The sequence below is a fragment of the Cricetulus griseus genome, assembly GCF_003668045.3.
Source record: "Cricetulus griseus strain 17A/GY chromosome 1 unlocalized genomic scaffold, alternate assembly CriGri-PICRH-1.0 chr1_0, whole genome shotgun sequence".
Lineage (NCBI taxonomy): Eukaryota > Metazoa > Chordata > Mammalia > Rodentia > Cricetidae > Cricetulus > Cricetulus griseus.
The window spans coordinates 97918609-97925197 of NW_023276806.1; the positions used below are offsets into that span (position 1 = coordinate 97918609).

The following is a 6589-nucleotide window of genomic DNA, read 5'->3' on the forward strand; positions in this document are numbered from 1 at the left end:
GAGGCAGGCGGAACTCTGTGAGTTTGAGACCAGACTGGTCTACAAGAGCTAGTTCCAGGACATCCTCCAAAGCCACAGAGAAACCCTGTCTCAAAAAACAGCACAAAACAATGAAAAAAAAAGAAGAAATGTGAACTTTATACCTAAGGTTCTCATATCCAGGACACAACAGAAAAACTGTGTTCACACATAATAACTACTGAAATAAACAATGTTGGATGAATGGATAGTTTCTTTCAACTGCATTTACTGTATCATTTTTATCTCTAGTTGCTACCACAATTTCTATTCTCAAAATGTCTGTGACCAACATAACCACTGGGAGTGGATTATTTCTCATGGGCTTCTCTGACAAAAATGGACTGCAAATTTTGCATGCTTTGTTCTTCTTGGTGACACATCTATTGAGATTGGCTGGTAATTTCATCATTATCACTCTCACAACACTGGACCTGCAGTTGTAGTCTCCAAGGTATTACTTCCTGAAGCACCTTTCCCTTCTGGACCTCTCACCTCTCTCTCTCTCACAGTTCCCCACTCTATTGACAATTCCCTGATAGATAATGACTACATTTCATATGGCCAGTGTATTCTTCAAGTTTTTTTTCCACATCATTGGCTTTTGGTGAGGTGGCCATTCTCACAGTGATGTCTTATGACTGCTATATGGTCATCTGCCTACCACTGTACTATGAGGTCATCATGGCTCCCAGGAAGTGCAGGGTCAAATTAATCCACCAGTTCTACTGTGATATCCCCCAGTTGCCCAAGCTTTCCTGATCCAGTGATTACTTTGGAGTGATGCGAATGGTGCCTTTATAGCTATAATGCCCTTTGCTTGCTCATTGCTGTCATCCTCTCTTATGGCCAGATATTCTCCACAATTCTTAGGATGCCTTCTGCTGAAGGTCAATCTAAGGTATTTTCCACCTGCCTACCTCACCTCTTTTTCTCATTTTTTTTTCCCACAAGTGCATGTGCATATCTAAAGCCAATGTCTGACTCACCTAACTGATGTAGATCTTCTTCTATCTATCTTTTTCACAGTACTGCCCCCAACACTCAGCCCTGTAATATACAGTCTGTGGAATGAGGCCATGAAGATTTCTCTGAGAAAGCTACTGTTAGGTAGAGAATTCACGGGGAAAAATCACATTTGTGTTGTTATAAACACCATGCACAGTCAAAGAATGCTTCTGTCATTAGAACCCTTTAATGGAAAGGAAAAGCAGTTTTGCAAAATTAAACTATACTGTGAAACTACTGTCATAGTAAATATTCTTCTCCTGATGTCTTCACCTAACTTATATGTGGTGATATATTTTTAATGATTTATTAAAGCCACAAGAGATCAAAGTAGTAAAGCAGCCATAGTAGTTAGCAATAGAAGCCAGGCACACACCTTTAATCTCAGGACTCAGAAGACCAAGGCAGATGGCCACCCAGGGCTATTAGGAGATTGAATCAGTCTAAAAGAGTAACAGAGATCATACCTTTATAACCAGCACTAGAGAGGTATAAAAGATAGGAGCAGGGTCTTCAGTAGGATTCCCCAGCCACATTGAGGAGAGGAAGCAGTCTGAGGCTTGGTGAGAGCCTTTCACCTCTGAGGATTTGTGGAGACAGATTGCCATTTCAGCTGGGTGGAAGTAAGATCTACAGGCTTGGCTGCTTTGCTTCTCTGATCTTCAGCTTATAGTCTGCATCTCAATATCAGTCTCTGGGTCTTTATTTTTCATGTTACACTTATAGAACCCATTTTTTTGTGTGTTTTCCAATTAGAAGAAGGTGAACATTCATTAACTAATAATGTAAGGTTAGTACATATTACATTAACTTTTCCAATACATATATCAATAAGTACATGTATGTAAATACCACCAATCATAGTAATTAATATATATATTTGAGACAGTATTTCCCTGTGCAGCTTTGGAGCCTGTCCTGGAACTAGCTCTTGTAGACCAGGCTGGTCTCGAACTCACAGAGATGTGCCTGCCTCTGCCTCCTGAGTGCTGGGACTAAAGGCATGTGCCACCAACGTCTGGAAAACAATAAACTTAAGAAAGAAATTATACTTGGTTGCTCATAAACCAGGAAACGGCTTTAGAATGTAATACTTGTCAATAATGGTCTTATTGAAATAGGATTGACACCCTGAAATGACAGTGAACAAGTAGGACAGTGTTACCAAACAGAAGACCAGGTAACTTTAGGTGTATCTGTATAGCAGAAGTTATCACTGCAGTTTCTCCAGCTCTCTTTTTGTTTATTAATTTATTTGTTAATTCATTCTCAATTTTAGCTCCATGAATATGTCTTCTATCCAGATAGTTGTTCAAGTCATGGTTCCTTCCTACTACCCTAACCCTGGATTCAGGAAGTCAGTGCATTCTACTGATCATGTCTCTCAATTTATAAACATCATGGAGGTATAGAAAATCATGATCATACATAGACCTCACAATAAATTCCTAAATTCTTTCCATCCTGAATTCAGTACACTGCCTCTGAGTTAACATTGTCCATCAGCCTTATATAGATGGATTTACTGTGTAAAGTACATTGCCTTCAATTAAAGTGTATAAATAAGTAAATGAACACTGGCATTGCTACGTATCTATAAAACCACTGTCCACAATTACATGATATTGAGAACATTGTCTCCAACTTAGAGTCTCATGTATCATGGAGCCTTCCATTCTCATACCTTTAACCCCAAGGAACATCTAATCTTTTGTAATCTATATTTTTTCATTTTTCTACACTGTAGCCTGCATATAATATAGACTTTCCTACATTCTCCTGCTGTGTGAAATCTGCTCACTTAGAACTTTATTCCCAAGGAGGAATGCCTCTCTTTCCCAGAGAATGCTGCAACCAAGGCATTTTCTCTCCCTAGCTTAGCACTTTCCAGGACATTATGCAAACCTGAATACATGTGGTGAAAGAGATGATAACTACTCGACATGTTTAGCATTGCTTCCTTCCCTGCCCCTATCTTCAATAAAAGCCCAGTAAATGGCCTGGAGGCTCCTGATTTTGTTGAATCTCTAATATGACTTCAATTCCTCAGCACTGGTCATTGGCCAGTAATGATACAATACTGTTATATATAAATTAAATCTTCTGCACCCTTTAGTGTCAAGATCCTGAACTGAGCATAACAATGCTGTTGATAGCAGTGTGATGAGGTCTCTTCCACTGGAGCTGCTCTCCATTACACAACTGTGTGATGGAGATGAACTATGTTCATTCATTCACTGCTTAATAACAACTGAATTGTTTCTAACTCAGTGTGTGGAGCTTTAATTAACTTTTGAGTAGCACTTTTTTATAAGCCTATGCTTTTGTTTTATTTGAACACATACTTAATATATAGTATTGGATTAATAGCTAGCCATTTAATTTCCTTTATGAATGCATGTTAATTTCCAAAACAGTAGCACACATACAATCACAGGCATTCTTCTGTTTGTTTATAGAAAGCCCATTTTGGACTTTTACACTAAGTCTCAGATTCACAATGAAGATAATTTTGTATGTATCAAAATGTCTATTTCTTCTTCAATGGTACTCAGTGTTATGGATCTTCAATGGAATTAGGATAAAAATGCTTACATCATTATTAACAATACATAAGCTGAGTGCTGTTTTTATGGCTTAGGATTCTTTTACATTGTTGAATAACTTAGACATAAGAAAAAATAGAGTGAGATTTCATAATATTTAGAAAAGAGCCCCTTGCCGGGCATTGGTGGCACACTCCTTTAATCCCAGCACTCGGGAGGCAGAGGCAGGCGGATCTCTGGGAGTTCGAGGCCAGCCTGGTCTCCAGAGCGAGTGCCAGGATAGGCTCCAAAGCCTTTTTAGAGCCTAAGTTTTTAAACTTTTATTAATTTTAACTTTTGGTCCTCTTCTTTTAGGAGGTTTAGAGGTGTCTGAACTGTTTTTTTATGCACCCCCCTTTCCAATGTCCTGTCTCTCCACATTTAAAACATTTTGAATTAGACCATGTTTGAAAAGATTGCAAAGGCCTAGACAAGAGTGGAGGCTTGATATGAGGCAGTCCCAATGTCTTGAGTATCCATGATCCATTTATGAGAATGTTCATTTTTTTTTTAGGATGTGACAAGACTGTCTGTGCTCTAAGGTCATTTCTTCCCAGACAAGACTGTTTAGGAGCATTGCTCTGGCCATTGGATCTGTTATTTTTCTGTTTAGACTACCTTGTACTCTCAGTATGAAATCTGGGAGAGTTTTGCTTGTTTTTACATAGTTAGACCTGTTCAAAGCAGCCAACTTGGGATGTGGGGGCCTGTTGTATTCCTGTGGGAATGTTACCCTGGCTGAACAATTGGTGATAATTCCAGTTATTAATCAAGCAAGATGGGGGATTGTTCTTGTGTAGTCCTATTTGTTGTGCATGCAATTTATTTTTTAGCCTGCATTTGACATGGCTTCCCATTGTACAAGTAGAGGGCTTCTAAGAGTGGATCGACAAATCTCTATGCAGTCTTGAGGGTTTAAAGGGCTGCTATTTGAAATTCTGCATAAGCAGACTTGGTCCAAGGGGCTGAGTTCCATCCTCACAGACAATTTGGTTTAACTCTTTTAAATATGTTGTGGAGAGGGGAGTTAGTAGGCTAATGGAAACTGTCTGGAGCTATGAACTGGATTAAACTGGTCGGAACCAGACAGATCCAGTAAAAATCGGTTGGAATCGTTTGAAATGGAATTGAATTGGTCAGAACCAGTTTGAACTGGTTGAAACTGGTATGAACCGGTTGGAACTGGTTAGAACCAGTCAGAACCAGTCACAACTGTCCAGAATTCAACCATATTGAACTGGTCAGAATTGGTCAGAACCATAATGAAATGGATTGAACTAGTCAGAACTGGATTGAACCTGTCAAAACTGATCTAACTGTAGCTTGTCGGTGTCACTCTATTGGAAAACAGTGAATATCCTTTTCCCAGCTGGTATAAGTGACAATTCAGGTTTTAACCTTCAGAGTAATGTCTACATTTTCATTTATTAAATCATTCATTCTTTAATCTTACAAATATAACAAATTAAAATATGATAAAGATAAAGCATAAACTATCACATCAATGTTGGAGAAAATAAACCAATAGTAGGCAAAGATCCCAAGAGAAGGCACAAGAATCAGACACCCACTGGTTCCCACATTCTGGAATTCCAGAAAAACACTAAAGTGGAACCTATAATAGGTACTTGGAGGACCTAAGGCAGCCCCATGCAGGCCCTGTCCATGTAGCTTCATTCTCTGTGAGTCCATAAATGCTTTGCTCATGTTTCTTTAGAATGCCTCTTTTTCTTGGTGTCTACCATTCCCTTAGGCTCATAAACTATCTTCCAACTCCTATCCTATGGGTTTCCTTGAGCTTGAGGGCATGGATCTCATGACAATATTCTACTTTTAGGGTTGAGTGTCACTGCAAATATTACACTGTGCATCCCTTCTGTGTGCAGAGAGTAAGGCCAAACTTTGTCATTCCAAGAGAACATTCATGACAAACTCAGAAACCCAAGCAAACAGGCAAATAAGAATAAACGTGATGAAAAAATTAATATAAAAATGTAGCCACCTGGAGAGATGGCTCAATGGTTAACTGCACTGACTGCTCTTCTAGAGGACCTAGGTTCAATTCCCATCACCCACAGACAATCACAAATGTGGGTAACTGCAACTGGGGGGGGTTGTGGTTCACCTACACACCACTGCACATAAAATCAAGTTAAATACTTTTTAATTTTTATAAAGATTTTATTTATTTATTATGCATACAACATTCTGTTTCCATGTATATCTGTACACCAGAAGAGTGCACCAGATCTCATAATGGATGGTTGTGAGCCACCATGTGGTTGCTGGGTATTGAACTCAGGACCTCTGGAAGAGCAGTCGGTGCTCTTAACCTCTGAGCCATCTCTCTAGCCCAGTGATGGTGCCATGTGCCTTTTAACTTTAACAGGCAGATCTCTGACTTCTAGCCAACCTAGTTTACACAGAGCAGACAAGAATATACAAAGAACTGTCTCAGAAAAACCAAGGGTGCTGGGGTGGGGGAGGGGCTAAAACATATGAATTACACAGGACCTTTTGGAAGCCAAAGTGGTTAATCTTGTACTACTATTAAAACAAATAGGTGGGTTGTGATATCACATGTCATAAATCCCACAGCACTCAGGAGGCAGAGTCAGGTGTGTATCTCTGTGAGTGTGAGGCCAGCCTGGTCTACACAGCAAGTTCCAGGACAACCAAAGGTACACAGAGAAACCATGTCTTGAAAAACTAAAAAATCAAAATAGGTAAATAAATAAGTAATAAAAAAATGAAGCAAACAATTCCCAGCAACCACATGATATCTCACAGCCATCTGAAATGAGATCTGGCATCCTCTTCTGGCCTTTAGGGACACATGTGGTCAGAACACTGTATACATAGTAAACAAGATCATAAAAACACAAGTGACAAATCCTCACAGAGAAAGATATAAAAAGAACAAGTTTGCCTAAACCTGCTGTTCTCTGAGTCTCCATGTGGAAAGAGTTCCCTTTCGG

General features: G+C 39.3%; 1 pseudogene; it reads left to right on the forward strand.

Moving 5' to 3' along the window:
* The first annotated feature begins 296 nt into the window (after window positions 1-296).
* Window positions 297-1328, forward strand: LOC113830837 (annotated as a pseudogene).
* The last annotated feature ends 5261 nt before the right edge of the window (window positions 1329-6589 follow it).